Source organism: Saccopteryx bilineata, chromosome 3 (assembly GCF_036850765.1).
Source record: "Saccopteryx bilineata isolate mSacBil1 chromosome 3, mSacBil1_pri_phased_curated, whole genome shotgun sequence".
Taxonomy (NCBI): domain Eukaryota; kingdom Metazoa; phylum Chordata; class Mammalia; order Chiroptera; family Emballonuridae; genus Saccopteryx; species Saccopteryx bilineata.
The window spans coordinates 260,336,524-260,359,827 of NC_089492.1; the positions used below are offsets into that span (position 1 = coordinate 260,336,524).

General features: G+C 42.9%; 1 protein-coding gene across 1 annotated transcript in view; it reads left to right on the forward strand.

Moving 5' to 3' along the window:
- Window positions 1-23,304, forward strand: part of HIVEP3 (HIVEP zinc finger 3) — a 571,694-nt gene that overhangs the window by 198,047 nt on the left and 350,343 nt on the right. The window contains exon 7 of the mRNA XM_066269482.1: window positions 18,724-18,834. The gene's annotated coding sequence lies outside the window, so the exon portion shown is untranslated. The remainder of the gene's footprint in view (window positions 1-18,723; window positions 18,835-23,304) is intronic.

The window sequence follows — 23,304 nt, forward strand, 5'->3', positions numbered from 1 at the left end:
CACTTGACTGCCCTCTCACTGGCTGCCCACTGTAGTATCTGAGAAGCTCATTTTATGCTGTGCCAGACTTCTTTTGCATGAGGAACTTCCAGCAAGGCAGGGGCTTCTCCAATCCCTTGGCCTAATGCTTTCTTAGAAGGGAGTGCTCACCAACATCGGACTCCCCTGGTTTTTGAACCCCAACTCAGCCTGACAAGGCCACATCCTCATCTGAGAGAAAAAACCAGAGTTGTTCTCCACCCTCCTAACATACTAGAAATCCCCTGTGGCTGTGCCCTCAACTCTTTGTTTATTTGTGGGGTTTTTTTGCCAGTTGTATTCATGTTATAATTTAAATAGACCGAATTGATAGATGTGACTTTTGAACTGCTTCATCTGTTAGAATTTCTCTAATCACGTTTGGTATCCGGACTTGGCCAAATTTTCAAGAACCAGAGCGTATCCAGCTGACACCAGCAGGGGCTCCTCACGGGGTTGTCAGGACTACCAGGGAGCTTCAGAAAGGTGCACTGTGGAAGCTTGGAGGCGCCTGCGTTTTTCCAGAGTTCCCCTGGGATTTTGATATGCAGTCTCACATAGCATCCTTGGGCTGCCAGGGAGTTTGACTTATATTTTCTTAATTTCTCTTAATATTCCTTTTTTGTTCATAAATTGATGACTATTCCACTTGGGGCACTGATGCTAAACAGGGACAGAGATTTTTCCAATTATCAAAACCCTTCTGCTGGAGAGTCTGTGTGCCTCCTGGTGACACCATCTGCCATCACTGATTTCCCTGATAGGCCTCCTCGTCTCTGAGGTCTAAGGGGGTTGAAGAAAGGGAAGGAAGGTTAAGAACCAATGCTTTAAGGTTTTGTTTGGTGTGCGTTGTGACTTTGGATTCCAAATTATTTGCTTTAGGTAACCAGAAGTAAAAAGAAGGCTATGTATTGGCCTTGGCCTGTTCTTTTACTGCATTGAAAATGAGCCCACCAAGCTCCCAAACAGTCGGAATGATTGTAAGAAGGAAGTGGGACTGCAGCCAGCTCTCTGTTTCTTAAACACTATCCGAGCAGACTAACCAATGAAAGCTTCTCTAAGGAAGTTAGAAGAAAGCACCGGTAACCTCATTGGACTGTCATCACATAAAGAGTCACCTGACATTCTCTCTGGTGGGTAGGTCATCTTTTCTGGCATGACTTGATAACTTATTTTCTACCTTTGTCACGATCTTTTTCTTCTTCATCTTTGGAAGACTAAGAACATGAGGTGGGAACCAAATGGTCCTAGGGTTTAGTCCTCATGCTGGCATTTACCAAACGGGTCTGCTCTCAGACAAGGAACATAAACCTCATATTCATCATCTGAAAACTAGGGGGACATGGGCTTGTTGTTGTTGTAAGGATAACATATCCCTATTTTACAGGTAAGGAAACTAGGGCATGGAAGGATTAAGCATTTAGCTCATGGTCCCACAGGGTTTAAACCCTAATTTTCTGACATTGTTCAGAGCTTTCCCACTCAGTCCTTTGGCCATAGAGCTGTGAATAGGGTCAACCTATATGTCTTATCTTTTTCAAGTTGAGCCAATATAGAGTTTTCTGAAATTACTGTCCAATGTCCTACATTATATAGTATATTTCCCCATGTCTAAGACACACATTTTTATAAAAAAAAATTAGAGTCTAAAAACTGGGTCCATCTTATACAGTAGTTGTAGAAGGGTGGCATTTCAAATGCCATAGATGGAACTGAGGATGAGGCAATATATGAAGACAGTGATTCATCATCAGACACAGATGAGGACAAGCTAATGGATAGGAGTTTTGACAGTGATGAGGAGTTGTGCGAATTTTATGATGAATAAAACTGAATTTAATAACTTTATATAGTACATTTTCTTTTCAAATTTCAGGTCCCAAAATTAAAGCGTGTCTTTTACATGGGAACATCTTATACATGGGGAAATACGGTAATTCTTAAGTCAGGTGCTTGGAGTATTTTACCTTTGACTCTAAGCCATGTAAGGAATGCTGTCAATGAACTTTTCAGGTGTCCAAAGAGAGGTGGGTGCACAGGGGCTCAGGCAAAGAGAGATAGATGCGTGGGCTGTGTTGTCATCAGGGTTGATTGATAATGGTTTTCTGCCCCAACAGGAGGTATTTGTAGTTACTGTTTCAAAAAAAAAAAAATTAAAGTTACTCTTTTAAAAATGAATAAATGAATGAAATATTTAACAAATGCGATAACCTTGGGGAAATTCCCAGGAGAATGCCTGGGACATAGGCAGCTCTCTATAACTGCTCATCTCCATTTGCTCCAACTTCTCCTTCATTTGACCTTAGTGTGATCTGTTATTTCCTTTTCTACAAACTGAGGTCAAACCTCTCCATTACATTGTCCTTAATATTGATCAGTTTACTGATGAATACTTTAGTTTGAGAGTTACAACAAAATGGCCTTTTAAAAAGTGATATGACATTAGAAAGGCTAGAACCTACATGACAGAATTGGGTTCTAGATGTCAGTTTAAAATGATGGACTGATTCTTACAACGGGAAATATAATGGGGGTAAATATGAAGTCTTGTGGAAGAGTCCAGAAAATAGACTGCATGAGTGCAGCATGAGGGCGATGTATGGCTTGGAAGCCAAAAATATTAAAAAATACTTGAGAGTTGGAAGAGTGGCTGGGAAATGTAGTCTTTGGTTGATAGCCACATTCCTAGCTAAGGATTTTATACCTTGCTCATAGATTAAAAGATTAATATTGTTAAAATGTTCTTACTACCCAAAGTAATATACAGATTCAATTCAGTCCCTATTAAAATACAAATGACATTCTTCTCAAAACTAGAACAACTCATAAAATTTATATGGTATGACAAGAGACCCTTATAGCCAAGGCAATCTTTTTTTCTTTTTTCTTTTTTTTCTTTTTTCTGAAGCTGGAAACAGGGAGAGACAGTCAGATAGACTCCCGCATGCGCCCGACCGGGATCCACCCGGCACGCCCACCATGGGGCGGCGCTCTGCCCACCAGGGGGCGATGCTCTGCCCATCCTGGGTGTCGCCATGTTGCGACCAGAGCCACTCTAGCGCCTGAGGCAGAGGCCACAGAGCCATCCCCAGTGCCCGGGCCATCTTTGCTCCAATGGAGCCTTGGCTGCGGGAGGGGAAGAGAGACAGGAAGGAGGGGGGCGTGGAGAAGCAAATGGGCGCTTCTCCTGTGTGCCCTGGCCGGGAATCGAACCCGGGTCCTACGCACGCTAGGCCGATGCTCTACCGCTGAGCCAACCGGCCAGGGCGCCAAGGCAATCTTGAGAAAGAAAGAAGTGGGAAGTATTACACTCCCTTAATTCAAACTATACTACAGAGCTACAATAATCAAAACAGTAGAATACTGACACGAAACAGATGCATAGATCAATGGAATAGAATAGAGAGCTCAGAAATAAATTTTTGCTTATATCTTCAATTAATCTATGACAGTGAGACAAGAATATACAATGGGGTAAGGAGTCTCTTCAATAAATAGTGTTGGGAAAATGGAAAATATACATAAAAAGAGAAATAAAAGAAAAGAAAAGAAAAGGAAAAAGAAGGAAGGGAGGGAGGGAGGGAGGGAGGGAGGGAGGGAGGGAGGGAGGAAGGAAACTGTACCACTTTCTTATACCATATACAAAATAACCTCAAAATGGATTAAAGACTTAAATGTAATACCTGAAAACATGAAACTCCTAGAAGAAAACGTAGACAGTAAACTCTTTGCCATGCTCTGACCAATATCTTCTTGGATATGTCTACCAGTCAAAGGCAACCGAAAGAAAAAAAATAAACAAATGGGACTATATCAAACCAAAAAGGTTTTGCAAAGCTAAAAAAAATACCATCAACAAAATGAAAATACAACCTACTGAATGGGAGAGGATATTTGCAAATTATATATTAAATAAGGGATTAATATCAAAAATATATATAAGAAACCACACAACATAACATAAAAAAACCAAAACCAAAACCAAACATTCCAATTGAAATATGGGCAGAGGACCTGAATAGACATTTTTACAAAGAGGACGCACAGATGGCCAACAGACATACTAAAAGATGCTCAACACCACTAATTATCAGGGAAATGCAAACCAAAACCACAAGATACCACCTCTCACACCTGTCATTAAAAAATAAAAAAAGATTATCACATAACAAGTGTTGGTGAGGATGTGGAGGAAAGAGAACCCTTATGCATTCTTGGGGTTGTAAATTGGTGTAGCCACTATGGAAAACAATATGGAGATCCCTCAAAAAAGTTAAAAATAGACCTGCTCTATGACCCAGCAATAGCACTTCTGGGTATTTATAAGAAGAAAACAAAACACTAACTTGAAAAGATGTATGTACCTCTGTGTTGATTGCAACATTATTTACAATAGATATAAAAGTAACCTAGGTATTCATCAATAGATGAATGGATAAAGGAGGTGTGATACTGGTTTATATATATACAGGGTTAGGCAAAAGTAGGTTCACAGTTGTTCATATGGAAAATAATACAATAATAATAATACAGTGTGTCCGTAAAGTCATGGTGCGCTTTTGACCGGTCACAGGAAAGCAACAAAAGATGATAGAAGTGTGAAATCTGCACCAAATAAAAGGAAAACCCTCCCAGTTTCTGTAGGATGTTGTGGCAGCATGTGCGCATGCGCAGATGATGACGTAACACCGTGTATACAGTGGAGCAGCCCACGGCCATGCCAGTCGAGATGTGGACAGTACAGAGGAAAGTTCAGTGTGTTCTGTGGCTTGTTAAATTCGAATCCGTGACCCAAGTGCAACGTGAATATCATATCGCACGTTTATAACGAAGCGCCGCCACATAGGAATAACATTACTCGGTGGGATAAGCAGTTGAAGGAAACTGGCAGTTTGGTGGAGAAAGCCCGTTCTGGTAGGCCATCAGTCAGTGACGAGTCTGTAGAGGCTATACGGGATAGCTACCTAAGGAGCCCTAAAATATCTGTGCGTGAGCCCACATCGAACTACACTGAATAGGTATGAAACTGGGAGAGTTTTCCTTTTATTTGGTGCAGATTTCACATTTCTATCGTCTTTTGTTGCTTTCCTGTGACCGGTCAAAAGTGCACCATGACTTTATGGACACACTGTATAAAAATAAACTCGTTTGAGTACTTAGAACTGTAAACCTACTTTGCCTCACCCTGTATATGCATATATTACATACACTTACACTGTGGAATATTACTCAGCAATAAAAAAATGGAATCTTGTCATTTACAACAACATAGATGGAACTAGAAGGCATTATGCTAAGTGAAATAAGTCAGACAGAGGAAGATAAATGCCATTTTGATTTTACTTATATGTGGAATCTAAAAAAAAATAAGACAAATGAATAAACAAAATAAAACAGAAACAAAGCCACAGATATAGAGGACAAGCTGATGGTTGCCAAAGGGGAGAGAGGGGGGTGATGGGTGAAAAACAAAACAATCAACAGCCTCAGATGGCTGCAGAGTAGGTAGAAGCTACACTCCCCTGCTCCCAGCCCAAACTGGATTTACAGCTAAATTATAGAGCAATCAACCTGAATAACCAACTGAAAGCTAGCCTAACTGAATTATTATAACCAAGGATTTACAGAAGAAGCCACATAGAGACTGGTGAGAAGAGTGAGATGCAAAAAGGGCTGGCCCTGCACTCACCCGCAGTGGCTGAAAAGCAAGGATATCTCAGCTGCAAAACTCTTTCCACCCAGGAGCATGGGGATCTCAACCTCATACAGGGATCCCCAACCCAGACAGGAAGAGGAGCCTGATACCATCTGGTGGTGAAAACCAGTGGGAAGTCAGTCCACCTGGAGAGAAGGGAGTCTGCTAGAGACCCAGACACCACTTTCCTGGGGTTGAACACTCCTATTGCTACAGCACCAGCCTGGGGAGTGCACTGCTGGCCCTCCAACTCTTGGCATTACCACTCTGCCATACACAGTTCTGCAGAGGGGTCTGCTGGCCGCACCCAGCAGAGACCTTTGAGGTGCTAGTTTCTGGAGGAGCTCTTGGAAAAGACTCACAGAGTAATTGAACTGTGTAGCTTTGGAGAGGGGACCATTTTCCCCTACCTTGAGCATATATCCAGCACCCCTACCACCTGTTGAGTCACTTGGCCTGCCCTGCCATTCTGTGGCTCTGCCCTGCTGGGTTCAGTTGCGCAGGGGTATCAGAGTACTGAGCAGAGCTGGGACTTTTGCCCAGGAATCAGATGGTTGAGTGCTGGGTTGTGTGCTTACAGGTGGGGAGGGGCACACCTATCCCTCCTGTGAGCTCAGCCTGTGAAGTCCCAAGAAGGGGAGGAAGTGCCCACCTTCCTCCTATGGGCTTGCTGGCACCAGCCCCAATGGGAGACTGAGTCTGACCTCCCAACTCCTGGCGGCTTCGCCCTGCTGAGCTCAGTTCCGCAGGCAGCAGGGCTGAAGGAACTGAGACAATCGGATGTGTCTCCCTTGGAGGCTGTTGTCTGGTACTGGGACGAAGCACTTGGCCTCCTCCTGCAGGCTCAGCCGGCGCCATTCCCAATGGAAGACTTTTGATCTGTCTCCTGCCCCAGTGGCTCTCCCTGCTGAGCTTGCTCCTGCAGAGGGGACAGCTGGCTGCACCCCACATGACCCTGCAGCTCACTCCTCCTGGGGGAGCTAGAGTCGGAGACTGGCAGAGACTTGAGTGGTTTGGCTCTGGAGTAGGGGCCACTTTTCCCTTATTGAGTGCCCAAGTAGGGGACCCACTAGTGCCATCCTCATGACCCCAGTCATACTTCCCTACTGAGCTCATGACCTGTGGAAGGGTCTGTGGGTTGGCCAGGCTGGGTCCACTCTACAGTCTTCCTTTGGAAGGCTCTGGAGGAAGAACAGGCAACCTCACAGGGAGGCGAAGTAGCTGACAGGTAGGGGCATACTTCAGGGAACCTCAGACCTTTTATAGATCCGTCCCCATCTCTAACCTGGAGGAAGCTGACACAGATTGGCCCCTCCCATGTACACCCAGGCTCAATAGATGCAGCCACAAGTAGTGAATAGCCTGGTAGCTCCAAATAGGTAGCCCAAGGCCGGTTACACGCATGTCTGACATTGACATGTACCTGAACCCCGCCCATGTGGCCACAAAACTAACACAACCAGTGGTGGGCTTCAGACCACACCAGAGCTTGACCCAACTAGCCACACAAATGGCATACCCAATGGGGATTCCGGCAGGCACCAGACTCTGCTGGGAACAACTCCGCCCCTAGAAGCAGCCACTGCACAGCAACTCGTACATGGTGATCAAGGCTTATTCTTCTAGTCAGCCAGCCTGAAGGGTTAACTGCACTCAGGAAAGGGCCAACAGCATTCAAGACTCAACTACAGCCAGAGGGTTCACATAAATCATGAGAAACTTTCCTGGAGCTCCGAGCTTAGGTGATCTGGAAGGTTGTGCACTGGCCCAGCAAGACACCTACATCATAAAGCCATCCAAACAAATTTGGGAGTAATAGCAGATCTACCTAATACACAGAAACAAAATGGAGAGACAAAGAAATAACTACAAATGAAAAAAACAAGATAAATTCCCAGAAAAAGAATTAAGTGAAAATGAAAACAATTTGAAAATGCCAGACACAGAACTTAAAACAATGGTTATAAAGCTGCTCAAGGATATTAGAGGAAGAATGGATGATCTCAGTGAGAACTTAAAGAGCTGGTAAGCATTAAAAAGGACATAGAAACCATAAAAAAAAAGTCAGAAAAGAAGAGTACAATATCTGAAATGAAATATACACTATGAAACAGCAGGAAGTTAGATGAAGCAGAGGATTGAATCAGCAATTTAGAGAACAAAATAACAGTAAGCACCCAAGCAGAGCATCGAAGAGAAAAGAGGAAAAATGAAGAAGGTCTAAGGGACCTCTGGGACAACATCAAGCATAACAACCTCTGCATCATAAGAGCACTAGAAGGAGAAAAGAACGAGCAAGGGATAGAAGACCTGTTTGAAGAAATAATAGATGAAAACTTCCCTGACCTAGTGAAAAAAAAAGTTACACAAGTTTAGGAAGCACAGAGTTCCAATCAAGACAAAGCCAAAGAGGCTCACACCAAGACACAGCATAATTAAAATGCGACGGTTAGGCCTGACCTGTGGTGGCGCAGTGGATAAAGCGTCAACCTGGAAATGCTGAGATTGCCGGTTCGAAACCCTGGGCTTGCCTGGTCAAGGCACATATGGGAGTTGATGCTTCCTGCTCCTCCCCCCTTCTCTCTCTCTCTATCCTCTCTCTCTCCTCTCTCTCTCCTCTCTCTCTCTCCCTCTCTCTCTCCTTTCTAAAAATGAATGAAAAAAAATAAAAATAAATAAAATGCGACAGTTAAAGACAAAGAGAAAATCTTAAAAGCAACAAGAGGGAGAAAGTTAGTTACTTATAAAAGAACTTCTATTAGATTGTCAGCTGATTTCTCAACAGAAATACTTCAGGCCAGAGAGGTTGGCATGAGATATTCAAAGTGGTGAAAATCAAGGGTCTAATAACCAAGACAACTTTACCTAGCAAAGCTATCATTTAAAATGTAAGGTGAAATAAAGAGCTTCCAAGACTAAAACTATATATCAATAAATAAAAATTAAAAAAAAGAAAAAGAAAAACAAACAAAAAACTAAAGGAAAGGAATTCATTATAATCAACCAGTATTACAATAAATGTTAAAGGGGCTGCTCTAAGAAGGAGAATAAAAGAAAAGAAATATATATAGATGGGAACACAGATATTAAGAATGAAATAGCAATAAATAAGTACCTATCAGTAATAACCTTAAATGTAAACAGATAAAGTGCTTCAGTCAAAAGAAATAGAAATAAATTTTAAAAAAATTCAAAGTCGTGTCACCAGGTGGTAGTGTAGTGGATCGAGTGTTGGACTGGGACATGGAGGACCCAGGTTCAAAACCTCAAGGTCACTGGCTTAAGTGCGGGCTCACCGGCTTGATCCTAAAGGTCACTGGCTTGTGCAAGGGGTCACTCACTCTGCTATAGTCCCCTGGACAAGGCACATATAAAAAAGCAATCAATGAACAACTAAGAAGCTGCAACAAAGAATTGATGCTTCTCATCTCTCTCCCTTCCTGTCTGACCCTCTCTCTGTCTCTCTCTCTCTCAAAAAAAAAAAAAAAAAAAAAAAAGGTATAGAGGCAAGAAAACATGTCCTATATATATGCTGTCTACAAGAGACCTACCTCAGAACAAAAGATATACATAGACCAAAGGTGAAAGGATGGAAAAAAAAATATTCCTTGCAAATGGAAATGAAAAAAAATGCTAGGGTAGAAAAGGGAACCCTCATGTACTGCTGGTGGGAATGCAGACTGGTGCAGCCACTGTGAAAAGCAGTATGAAGTTATCTCAGAAAATTAAAAATGAAACTGCCTTTTAATCCAGTGATCCCACTTCTGGGACTATATCCTAAGAACTCTGAAACACTAAAAGGATATATGCACCCCTATGTTTATTGCAGTGTTATTTACAATCGCCACGATATAGAAGCAGTCCAAATGCCCATCAGTAGATGAGTGGATAAAAAAGCAGTGGTTCATTTACACAATGGAATACTACATGACCATAAAAAAATAAGGAAATCTTACCTTTTGTGACAGCATGGATAGACATGGAGATTATTATGCTAAGTGAAATAAGCCATTCAGAGAAAGACAAGTACCATATAATTTAACTGATATGTGGAATCTAATGAACAAAATGAACTAACAAGCAAAATAGAGGCACACTCATAGTTACAGAGCAGGCTGAGAGTTGTGGGGGGGGGGTTGGGTGAGTAGAGTGGAAGGATTGAGCAAAAAAGGACAAAAAGAAAAAGAAAAAATGGACATAGACAATAGTGTGGTGACTGTGGAGGCCGACCTGTGGAGGTTATGGGGGATAAGTGATGATGAACAAAGACTTGACTTGGGGCTGGGGGTGAACACACAATGTGGTGCACAGAGATGTGTTGAGGAATTGGGCACCTGAAACCTGTATAATTATGTTAACCAGTGTCACCCCAATAAATTCAATTAAAAATACTTATACTACTCAATGCTAAGAAGACAACCCAATTAAAAAATGAGCAAATGACCTGAATAGACACTTCTTCAAAGAATATATGGATGGCCAGTAGGCATATGAAAAAATACTCAATGTCATCAGAGAGACACAAATTAAAACCACAGTGAGATCTCACCTCGCACCTGTCAGAATGCCTATCATCAATAACTCAACAAGTGCTGGCGACGATGTGGAGAAAGGGAATCCTCATGCACTGTTGGTCAGAATGCAGGCTGATGCAGCCACTGTGGAAAACAGTATGGAGTTTCCTCATAAAACTAAGTGGAATTGCTTTATGACCCAATATTCCCACTTCTGGGAATATATCTGAAGAACCCCGAAACACTAACTTGAAAAAATATATGCACCCCTATGTTATTGCACCATTATTTACAATAGCCAAGATTTGGAAACAGCCAAAGTGCCCGTCAGTAGATAAATGGATAAAAAAGTTGTGGTACATTTACACAATGGAATATTACATTGCTATATAAAATATGAAAATCTTACCTTTTATGACAGCATGGATGGATCTGGAGATTATTATGCTTAGTGACATAAGCCAGTTAGAGAAAGACAAGTACCATAATACCATATGATCTCACTTGTATGTGGAATCTAATGAACAAAATTAACTGATGGCCAAAATAGAAACAGAGGCATGGATACATTAAACAGACTGACAACTGTTAGAGGGGAGGGGGGAGGTCAGGGGCTGGATGAAAGAAGGTGAAGGGAGTAGGAAAAAGCGTATATATATATATATATATATATATGTGTGTGTGTATATGTATGTGTGTGTGTATATATATATATACATATATATATATATATATATATATGATATCACGTAGACACAGACAATAGTGTGGCATTTGCCAGAGGGAAAGGGGAGTGGGGGAGTAGGTGGAGGTGAGCAAAGAGGTGGAAACGGGATGGAAGGAGTCTTTGCCTGGGGTGTTGGGTGCAGGATGCAGTGTGTGGAGGATGTTTGCCTCATTTGTAACATGAAACCTCTATGGTTTTGTGAACCAATGTCACCCCCAATACATTCCATACTAAAAGAACAAAACGGTCAAACAAAAATGAATTTTATTACTACATAAGAAGGGGAGGGGAGAATGGATAATGACCAAACAGTTAGCAGTGTTATAGTACACTTATTATGATATAATAGTGCAATTTATTTACAAAAAGTCTTGGGAAGTATTAATATTACATTTATAGAAATATAGTATCTTCTTGAAAGTTAATTGGCAAACTTTTAGTGAAAAGGGCTAAATAGTAAATATTTTAGACTTCTCAGGTCATATATGGTCTCTGTTGAAAATTCTTTTCTGTTTTTTGTGTTTTACAATTCTTTAAAAATGTAAAAACCATTGCTTGCTTATGGACTGCAAAAAAAAAAGGCTGTACTAACCACTGTGGAAAACAGTATGGAGGGGCCTCAAAAAATTTAAAGTGTAACTTCCTTATGACCCAGCAATTCTACTTTGGGATATATATCCAAAGAAACCCAAAACACTAATTCAGAAGAATATGTGCACTTCTGTTTCCATTGCTGAGTTATTGATAATAGTCAAGATAATGAAAGCAACCCAAGTGCCCATCAGTAGACCAGCTATGGTACATCTATAGAATAGAATATAATTTGGCCATGAAAAGGGATGAAATCTTACCATTCGCAACAGACCTAGAAGGTATTCTGGCAAGTGAAATAAGCCAGCCATTACTTATTAATAAATGAGTAAACAAAAATTGAAACAGACTCACAGACACAGCGAGAAGACTGGTGGTTGCCAGTGAGGAGGAGGATTGGGGGACTGGGTGAAGGAGGGGAAGGAATCCCTTTGTAAATTGGTAGTTACAAAATAGGCGTGGGGATGGAAAGTATATAGTCAATGATATTGCAGTAACTACGTGTGTTGTCAGATGGGTACTGGAAATACTGGAGGGAACACGTTGTAAAGTATGTGATTGTCTAACCACTATGCTGTACCCCTGAAACCAATACAAAATAGTACTGAAAGTAAACTATAATTGAAAAAATAGCTGCATTGAGGCTATAGTTTGTCGGCTCTGTTCTAGAACAAGGAGGGTGATGAGTCAGAGATCACCCTGTAAGGAGTACAAGAATATGTTCAGGGGAGGCGACCTTAATAGAGATGAGACTCCAGATGAATTTTCAAAAGCAATAATTGAAGGCATTATTTATTTTTACTTTGGAGAAGCTAAGACACTTCACAACATGATCATTGTCTTCAGGTGTTTGAAGGACAGCCAGGTGGTTAGGAGAGATCCTTGTTCAGTGTGTATCCAAAGGGAACTAGAATCAGGGAGAGAATGCTGTGGAAACACTGCAGTCAGCATAAATATGGAAGGCTGTCTTATTATTATTATTATTATTATTATTATTTTGTATTTTTCTGAAGCTGGAAATGGGGAGGCAGTCAGACAGACTCCCGCATGCGCCCGACCGGGATCCACCCGGCACGCCCACCAGGGGGCGATGCTCTGCCCATCCGGGGTGTCGCTCTTTCGCGACCAGAGCCACTCTAGCACCTGGGGCAGAGGCCATGGAGCCATCCCCAGCGCCCGGGCCATCTTTACTCCAATGGAGCCTTGGCTGCGGGAGGGGAAGAGAGAAACAGAGAGGAAGGAGAGGGGGAGGGGTGGAGAAGCAGATGGACACTTCTCCTGTGTGCCCTGGCCGGAAATCGAACCCGGGACTTCCGCATGCCAGGCCGACGCTCTACCACCGAGCCAACCGGCCAGGGCCAGTCTCATTATTAATTATCAGTTATGGAACCCTTAGTGCAGGTACTGTTCTAAGCACTTTATATAGATGCTCTCATTTTATCCTCAACATCCTCATCAAGTAAGTACCATTCTTACTTCTACTTTACAGATGAGACAAAGCAGAATTAGAAGGTTAAATAACTTGCCTAATGATATATGCTACTAAGTGGTGGAGCCATAATAATTGCAACTCTCTACTTCCTATTTGCATGCAAATGAGAGTAGACATGTAAATAATTTAGCAGTGCCAGGAACATAATAACTATTGTTGCTGGTAACAATAATCCCTAGGAAGTACTATGTTTCTCATTGTGGTTGCTGTATTACTTTCCTATGGCTACTGTAACAAATGACCCCAAGATATTTATTTGCTTAGAATTCTGGAGACCTAGTAATCTGATATAAGTTTCGCTGGGCTGAGATCAAGGTGTCAGCAGGGTGGGCTCCATTCAGAGGCTTTAGGGGAGAATCTGTTGCTTGCCTCTTCCAGCATCTGGTGGCTTCCAGGTTTCCATGGCTTGTGGCCACATTACAGTAACTAGTCTTGACCTCTGTCTAGCATTGCCATCTCCACTTCTGCACTCTGCCTTCCCTTGTAAGGATACTTGTGATTACATTTAGGGCCGTCCTGGGTAATTCAAGATAACCTGTCTATCTCAAGACCCTTAAATGAATAACACCTTTTGCCATGGAAGATAGTAGGCATAGTTCCTGGAGATTCGGAAGTGGCTAACTTTGGGGGGCCATTATTCAGCCTACCACAATGGTGTTTAACATACATAACCAATTTTTTCTTTCCACTATTAAAAAGAAACTATAAATTTCATGATTTATTGATCAATTTTACCATGTGGTGTTTTTTGTATGTATAAAAATAGAATATATTTTGTATAAGGTTTGAGTTAGAAGTAATACTTATTTTTTTCAAATGGCCATAGTGTGACACTATTTATTGAATAATCCCTTTTTTCCCCCATTGATTTAAAATTCAGTTTTGTTTTTTTTTAATAATTTTATTTTTTTAATGGGGTGACATCAATAAATCAGGATACATATATTCAAAGATAACAAGTCCAGGTTATCTTGTCATTCAATTATGTTGCATACCCACCACCCAAAGTCAGATTGTCCTCTGTCACCTTCTATCTTGTTTTCTTTGTGCCCCTCCCCACCCCCTATCCCTCTCCCATTCCCCCCTCCCCCCCGTAACCACCACACTCTTATCAATGTCTCTGATAAAGCGTCGACCTGGAAATGCTGAGGTCGCCGGTTCGAAACCCTGGGCTTGCCTGGTCAAGGCACATATGGGAGTTGATGCTTCCAGCTCCTCCCTCCTTCTCTCTCTCTGTCTCTCCCCTCTCTCCCCCCCCTCTCTCTGTCTCTCCCTTTCCTCTCTAAAAATGAATAAAAATTAAAAAAAAAAGAATCATAAAATTCAGTTTTGATCACTTATCATACAGCAAACACTGAGTCTGTGTCTTGACTTCATTTGGTTCCATCAACCCATTTTGTAGGTTTCTGCAATTATGTTATATTGTTTTATTTACTGTGGCATAAAGGTATATATTTATAGTTGATAAATTCGGTTCCCCTCTAGTTTTGTTCTTCAATTCTTTTTTGGCTGATGGCTCTCCTACTGTTTTTTCATTGAGTGTTTCAACTTTAAACAATCCTATTTACCATTTTAATGTGGTCTTGGAAAGAGATGAGATAGATAGAATTGTAATTGTCTTCCATAATGATCCTCTCGCCTTATTTTTTTATTCTAGTTGATTTTTATATCATCCATTGAGATCTCCCAAATTTCCTGTTGAAATCATGTAGAAGTTATCTTTTAAAACCCCTTTCTAACAATTAAATTAAACTTTACAACCATGTTATTAATTTTTGACTTTAGTCTTTATTACATTTTCTTATAGAGCATGTGTTCTTTCTTGAATTCCCTATTATGGCTTACTTTTTTTCCTTGGCTAGGATAGAACTTTAATCATTTTTTTAAAACAGAGTATTTGGGTGGACCAGGTGGTGGCGCAGTGGATAGAGCATCAGACTAGGATACAGAGTATTTGGGTGATATAATTTCTGTATCTTTGAACATGCCTTTTTTTGTTATCACATATGAGAGAAATTACAGTTTGGCAGCTGGTAGAATTCTTAAATTACAATAATATTCCTTAGAATTCTATAAAAATAATGCCACTGTCTTTTAGCCTAGTGTTGCTGATATGTCTAATTATCTTTCTTTTAAGTAGCCTGGTTTTTCTCCGCTGGTAACAAAGCTTGCAGTTGTATTTCTGTTCTTGGGGCATCAGGTTACATCTAGAATTGTGTACTCTTCAGTAACCATACTGCCCAGCACTCAGTAGACCCCTGTGATGTAAGGCCTAAGTCTTTCTTCAGCTCAAGAAATGCTCTTCTAGTTCTTCCTTGGTTATTGCTTTTCTCTCCATTAACGATGCTCTCTTCTTCTAGAACTCCTGGTAAACTTAAGCTAATATTGGATCTTCTGTATCTCTTGGTTCTATCTTGTGTCTTATCTGATTACGTGCCCCTATTCATCCTTTGACAGCCTTTGACTTTGACCCGTATTAGGGACAAGCTCCCCCCTTTCTGAAGACACTGCGAAATAACTGCCATTCTGTGTGGAGAGAACCAGCCTAGTTCCCGATGTCCTTTAATTTGCTCCTGAATTGATGCCCTTGACCCTCATACAATCTATGGACCTCTGAGTTTGGACTTTTACAGGATCTCTTTCCGGAAGCCTGTGCACTTGCTTCTCTGGGGCGGGGGCTGTCTGTGCAGAATTGTGAGCTTATCAGCACTAATCAGTTTCCTTTCCCACGTCCCATCCACTCTGTGTGTTCCGTATAGTTTTCAAACTGTTGGCTTCTGATGGCTTTACATGATGGTACCCAGCACTGCCTCTGATGTTTGGCCATATAATTTTTGTTTCTTTGGAGCATCAGGAAGGAGTAAATATATGGGACCAATTTACCATCCCCGAAAGCCAAAGCCCCAGTATGGAAATAGCAGAGATGAAAACATCAAATGGGTGGCTGGACCAAATGACCTTGCAGCCTCATCTGACTCTGGGAAGGCTTGTCTCTCAAGTCTAAAGAAAAAAGTACCATAATGAAAGGTTTGAAAAACATCTTTCACAAAAAGGTCCAGAAACTAGGGCTTAATTTAATCAGGAGAACAGAATGATGTGAGACTTACATTAACCTTCAGGAGGGACTAAGCTTAAATTATAGCCAAAGTGATTCAGGTTGGTCACTACCAATACCATTTAGCTCTCAGAAACCTGTGTGGCATTGCAAAACCCGGTTTAGAAGCCTCCTTCTCTGGTGAGTTTTCCGAAGGATTAAGAGGTGTTCTGTTAAGGGCAGAGGATGGACTGAATTACCTTCAAATTACCTTCTGGATTGCCTGCACCCTTAGGATATTATGATTAGGATACCTCAGTGCCTTTGATGTTAGATATGAAATAAACAACAGCAGCAGAAAACTCCCAAGAGTAAAAAATATTGTTTTCACTCAGCCTTACTGATAAATTTTTTAAGTGAGGAGACACTGTTTTTTGTCAAGAACACTTTTTCCGTATCTTTAAAACTGAATGGATACAGCTTTAATTTCTTCCCTGAGATGCTGGAAAGAAGAGAACTTTCAGTGGCTCCCTCTCTGCCTGTGGTTGGAGGCAGCTCTAGCTCTCAGCACGGGCACCGGTGGACACTTCCTCCAGGTCCCTTAGCAGTCCCCTCCCCCAGAGCTGGGTGGAGAGAAGCAGGATGAGGAGTGACAGGCTGCCTGTGGTAGGTCTGTGCCTGTCACAGAGCCTCCTGGGCTCAAGTCTGTGGTGGCCAAGGGAGAGACAGTTCCAAGCTGTATGGCTGGTGACATTTCCGGCTGCCAGTGCCCAGCCAATCAGTGACAGGCCCAGCTAGCTAGAGCGATGACACATGAAATATGATAATTTTCCGCTAAAGAGCACGGAAAGGGGGAGAGAAAGGAGGGGAGGAGGGAGGGAGGGAGAGAGGGAACAAGGGAGGAAGAGAGAGTGTTTGTCTCTGAGGGGGTGGTACAGGCAGCACCTGCACAAGGTGGGATGGTGACAGTGCATTGGGCTCTGGCTAGGGCTAGGGGGACATGCTCTGGGGAGTGGCTGTAGGAACTCCAGGGCTGTTTTTCAGATAAGCTGGTGGTGGTGGCGGTGGGAAGCATCCAGTGCGGTTCTGAATGAAGGTTACAGTAATCACCAGGATGATAAACTGTAAACGGCATTTCCATTCCTTCCAAACACAAGTGAGGTGAGGAGTTCTGGTTTCATCTCACTGCTCTTTACAAGCCAAAACAGAGCTGGAGTCCACATCACCTGGGTGGCTGAAATATTTGACAAATAATTTAAAAAGAACCCATTTGGGTTGAAGGGTTGTTTATCCCTTACCCCACCCCATTTTCTATCCCATGCTCAAGCTAGCCCTAAAATAAATAATAAGTAAATAAATAAAGTGAAAAAAAAATAAAAACCATCTAACCATCTTGTTAACAAAATCTTAAAGATGGGCCTAGGTCTGTATCTTAGAGTCTCTAAAGGTTCAAGTGGTAGTTTTGAATCTAGATTCTGGATTTTAAAAAAAATGCATCTTGGAACAATATCTGGTCCCAGATTACATTATAGATTAATTTAATATATTTTATTTATTGATTTGAGAGAGAGAGAGAGAAGCATCAATTTGTTTTTTCACTTATTTATGCATTCATTGATTGATTCTTGTATGTGCCCTGACTGGGATTGAACCCACAACCTTGGCGTATTGGGACAATGCTCTAATCAATTGAGCTACTCAGCCAGAGCAATTACATTATAGTTTTAGAAGTAATGCCGCAAGGATTCTTTGGTTAGAGAACATGGCACCTGAGGCTTCAAGTAAAGACATGGTGAATGCCCTATAGTTTAATTCTGAGGTGGCAGACATCCCCACTTCCTTCAGCGGCCTTGGCAAGCTTCCTGGTCCTTTATCAGCAGTTAGGGGTTCATGAGGGGTGGCACCCATGCTGACAAGAGTCCCCTGCATTGTTTGATCCTGTGAACATGTGTGTTCAGAAGTGAAGGATCATAATGTTTACATAACATGCTGATTAGTCACTGAGGAGCTCATCACTTCAATAAATGTATGTCTAGTTTTGTCTTGCATTTGCATTCTCTCTCTCCATATGTATATTTATATGTATATGAAAACAATTTTTAAAGGCACCAGTTAATGAAATCATTATCACTGTGTGCAAGCCTGCTCTGTGGCTTTAGGCATGAGACTGACTTCCTGAGCTGGGAATGATAGCTATTCAGAAGTGATAATTGGTGTACTGTATCTTTAAAAGGTTAAAACCCTTTTCAAAAAAGGTCTGTACTCATAGTGGAAAAGGCAAGCGAGGCATGGGTTGGCTCCGGATTCAGAAAACAGCTGCTGATTAGATTCTGTGTCTGCGGACTGAATTTATTCCATGTTTTTCAGCAGCAGGAATTCGAGAGGGATGCTACTGTTTGGCTTTCTGATCGTGATTTATATTTATTCAGAGGAATAACAGAGGGTGGATCTGTTCCCGGCGCGAGCATGCTCACAACCAGCTGAATCTCCCATTATCCAACTGCCTAGTTTGGTGCTTCAATGTACATGCATATTCCGTGTGCATATGTGTGTATACAAACACGCATGCCTGCCTGGGTGGACAGATGTGTGCACAGGTTCTGCTTTAAGGACAATTCTTTCAATAAGGTCTTTACCCCTTACTTGAAACAGGTGTTCATGAAAAAACTGCACAAATCCTGATTGACCGGAATAATTCATGAAGAAGGGGCTGGATCCGTGGGTCAGAGAACACAGGACCAGTTTGCCATCCCAAGGCCCAAGGTAGGGGACTCTGGATTTTTATTCGGCGGATGGATTCCTTGCTCTTGATTGTATTTGTTGTGATTCTGCCTGCGGCCGCCCCCGAGAAATGAACTAGCGAGCTGCGATTCCATTTTGTGGTTGCCTGTCTTGGGCACGGTGTCTGGGTGCCGAGGCGCAGGGGCCGGTTGGTGGACAGCCGCGTGGCGTGCGGTGCCCTCGGTGGGCCGAGCGGGCTGCTCGGCCTGGTGCTGGGGGAGCGGCACGAGCCTCAAGTGACCTCGCGCGTCAATCACCGGCGGCGGCGGCGGCAGCTGTAACCCCGTGCGCGCGCGCGCTCCTCGCTGGCTCGCTGGCAGCCCGGCTGGGCACCCGCGCACTGGCGAACGGACTCCCGTGAGCCCCAGCTGTTGCGCAAATAAATGCCTTGCTCCAGGAGCACCTGCATTTTCTTCCGCTGCCCTGGCTGCTGCTCCGGGATTGGTCAGGCCCACTCACGGTCTCTGGGCCGGTTTGGTGGAGAGTGAGATTGGGAGGATGCTGGTTCCCAGGTAGAAGGAGGATCTTACCTTCTCCCCTTAATCCTAGCCCCTCCCCCCAATGTTTCTAAAGCAAAACCATAACCTCCCTCCCCTCTAAACAACACCAAACAAAACCCAAACTCCTATTCTGTTGAGGATTCTTGCCTTGCCGCTAGCCAAGTGGGTGCCCCCTCTCCAAGCTGTGCCCCATATTTCACCAGCTTTTAAAATTAGAAACACAGCTGGTGCCGACTGGCCCGTGTGGCGATGGTGCGGACTGCCTGAGGACTTCTGAGCGTGGCGGACTGCCTGCAGGACAGGAGTGGTGTTGGAGGACTCGGAGGCCAGGCGTTGGTTGGTTTCATTAGACCGGACTGCTTCGGCTTACGTTGCAGGTCCGGTGGACTTCTGTGGCTTGGCTGACCCACCCTTGAACCGGGAGGGCAGTGATTGCAGCGGGAGGGTCCGTGGGGTCTGGTCCCTGGCTGAGCGGCACGTTGGTCCTCTTTCTGCTGCACACCCTCAAGTTTCTGGCAGCTGTCAGGTGCCACCCAGACACATCATGTGCTTGAGTTATGTTAAAAACTGGATTGCTTTCTGGATGTTGGGGGAGGGAGAGGGAGAAAGAGGTGTGAGCGGAACTGATCTCCACGTTCTCCAGCCCTTGCTTGTGCGATTATGTAACCCCAAGTAATATCAGACCATATGCCTGAGCAGCTCCTCATCATCGCCCTGTCCTCCCCCGGACTGAGGAAGTTGGGTCCCCACGTTTAAGATGTCTTTATGTAATTATGTTTATCTGGGGGCAGGGAGAGTGTGGAGAGGAGAAAGAATCATTTGAACAACTTATGTGAACGGAGGCAAAGCTCATGTCCATTGGGGACAGGATGGAATTGCTTTGGGTTGGTGCTGATCTGAAGACCTTCCCACATCCCTTTCACCAGTCATTGCTTGTCTGAACTTACATGTGATCATTTGCCCCCTGTAGGGAGAAGGTTGGAATCACTCCTGCAGGACCCCTAGGTTCCTCACGAGCAGGGATCATGCAGTCTGAATCCAGGGTGACTGCCCAGGCTCACTTGTGTTAGGTCCCAGCTGTTCTCTGTGCTTCTCACTGAGCGGAAGAGCTTCTGTCCCACTGGGATTTCTTCTGTTGCTCTGGGGGTGGGTTGTGCTGCGGGCCCCAGAGCGGGCCTCAGAGCGGGCCTCAGAAGCTGGCCAAGATGAGCGACACACGCTCTTTAAAGCTGTGATAACTTGCAGAGGCTGGAGGCCTTGTACATTCTTGAATTAAGATTTTGTGGATTTTTTTTTTCCAAGGTAGGAGAACAGCTGGCCCCCTGAGATGTCTGCAGGCAGGAGGGGAAGGTGTGTGTGAAATTTAGCCCCCCCTCTCTCCTTTTTTCCCACTCTGCTTTGCTAAGGCACTCACCGGATACAGAATTGTCACATGGGCCCCTTTATCACTCCCCTTACTGCCTCAACTTAAGGCTGCTGGGCAGATTTATTAATATGGTGAGGGAGTCTGGCCCCTTTAGGCTAAGATTTTTTTTCTCTCTCAATACCTCAGTGCTCTAAGGGCCAACTTGTAAGGTGTATGTGGTGGAGTGGGTCCAGATGTGCTCAGCTGGCCCTGTTGTAGAACTGTCTCTGCCCATTGTGTTTCAGTGGCAGTGGAGAATTGTGTGCTGGCTTTGAGTCCTTGCCAAGTGAGCCATTGGGGCATTTAGTGTGTGAAAGTTACAGACAAGAAGATGCACTTAGTTTGAAGTCCTGATACTTTTTAACTTGCTACTCACTCCCCACTCTGTGAGTTCTCTGATATCTTTCAAGTTTTTTTCTGTTGTCCATGCTGCCCATCAAAGAGGACTTGACATGCTGTTCTTTGCATTTCCAATGGAATCAAATCATATTTACAGATCTTCAAATATACTGGGCAGGCAGGGCAGGAAACACCAGCTTCTGGAATAGGCAGCACTGATGTTCCCAGCCAGACTGGCCAAAGCCCTTGTCCAATGTTGTTCTTCATCTATAAAGTGGGTGTACTCATCATAGCCTTTCTAAAACCACTGAAATATCTTGAGAAGAAAATGAGACCGGCCAAAAAGTAACATGTGCTTTGTAGCTAATGGGTATAGGTTATACCACAACAATCTGGACCTCACATTAACATAATTTCACTTACCCATTTGGGACCGAAGCCATAAGCCAAGAAAGATGCCGTATGTTCAGGAGCCACAGTTCTTACATTTTGTTCATTGCAGAAAATTTCATACTTTCTTTCAGGCTCTTTATTTATGTAAAATTTTAAGAGGCTTTGTTATCAGTTTGCTAAACACATGTAGCAAATTGGAAGAGTTCGATAACATAGTAACTAAGAGATTAATAACATGTTAAAGTTTTTTTGGTCATGTGTCAATAAGATTTACTAGTAATGTAAGAAATAGAAACACTAAAAAAACTTTAAATAAATTTAAAAGGCACAGGACTTCAAAGTATAGAATTTTTAGACTATTTAATGTAATTTTTTTTTTTTTTTTGTATTTTTCCAAAGTTAGAAGCGGGGAGGCAGTCAGACAGACTCCCACATGTGCTGGACCGGCATCCACCTGGCATGCCCACCAGGGGGCAATGCTCTGCCCATCTGGGGCGTTGCTCCGTTTTGGCCTGAGTCATAGCACCTGATATGGAGGCCATGGAGCCCATGGGGCCTCAGCGCCCGGCCCAACTTTGCTCCAATGGAGCTTTGGCTGCGGGAGGGGAAGAGAGAGATAGAGAGGAAGGAGAGGGAGAAGGGTGGAGAAGCAGATGGGCACTTCTCCTATGTGCTGTGACAAGGAATCGAACCCGGGACTTCCACATGCCGGGCCGATGCTCTACCACTGAGCTAACCGGCCAGGGCTGTACAGTATTTAATGTAAGCAAGTCAATGACATTTTGTGTATTTTGATAGATCTTCAGGACCCATAGTAACTGATGCTCACTCACAATGACCCATATGTATCAAGAGAAGTTTAAATGACATTTTTTGAGTATAGTTTAAAAGGTATGAGAATTTGAAATGTACCCCAAATGATGTTTTTAGCATGATGCTTGAAAGAATCACTGCATTTCTGTAAGAGAACAGAACCCCCAGGGTTTCTGGAAAGCCAGGGGCTTACTGATCAAAATTATGACTATAAAGTTCTCTTGTTGAAATTAATTGAGAACTGTCTGGTTTTTTGATGAATTTTAGCAGGGGACTATGATGCTTGTATTAATAGTGCTTAGGTTCCAACATTTAATGCTATAGAAAATGCTAAGAAGGAAACATGAGAACTTGTTGTGACAGGAGACACACTCAGAGCCTTCCAACTTGGCGACTCTCATGCTACAGTTGGAAGTGACCCAATGATGAAAAAGAAGAGAGGTCAGCCCTGGTGGCATGCATTTCTTCCATCAGTGTGGGGAATCTGGGCTCCTCACAACCAGTGTGCTGTTAAAAAGCTCGTTCAAAGAACAAGTTCAAGATGTCATGGCAACACCCTCATGCTCAGCTGTGGTGTTGACTCAGTTCAGACATTGTGCTTAAAACTGGAAGGGTGTCTGACTTATAGGAGCAGTGCTTTGCTTCGCGTGACCTCCCAATTTACTTAGTAACAATTTACTCCAAAACAAAGGCACCAGGAAGAATAAAAGTAGAAGAGAATGATTGCTGACTTTTAAAAAATTCATCGCATATATCAGAAATGTGAAGACCATAATTAAAAGTAGCTGAAGAGTATCTCTCAGTTTCTAGATGCACATAAATTCATTTTTGGTAAATTACTTAAAAACATTTTTAATAGCATTTATAGGGGTGACATTGGTTAATAAAGTTATATAGGTTTCAGGCGTATAATTCTATAATACTACATCTGTCCACTGTATTGTGAATTCACCTCCCCCAAGCCAAGTCTCCTTCTCCTTCCATCACCATTTATCCTTTCTT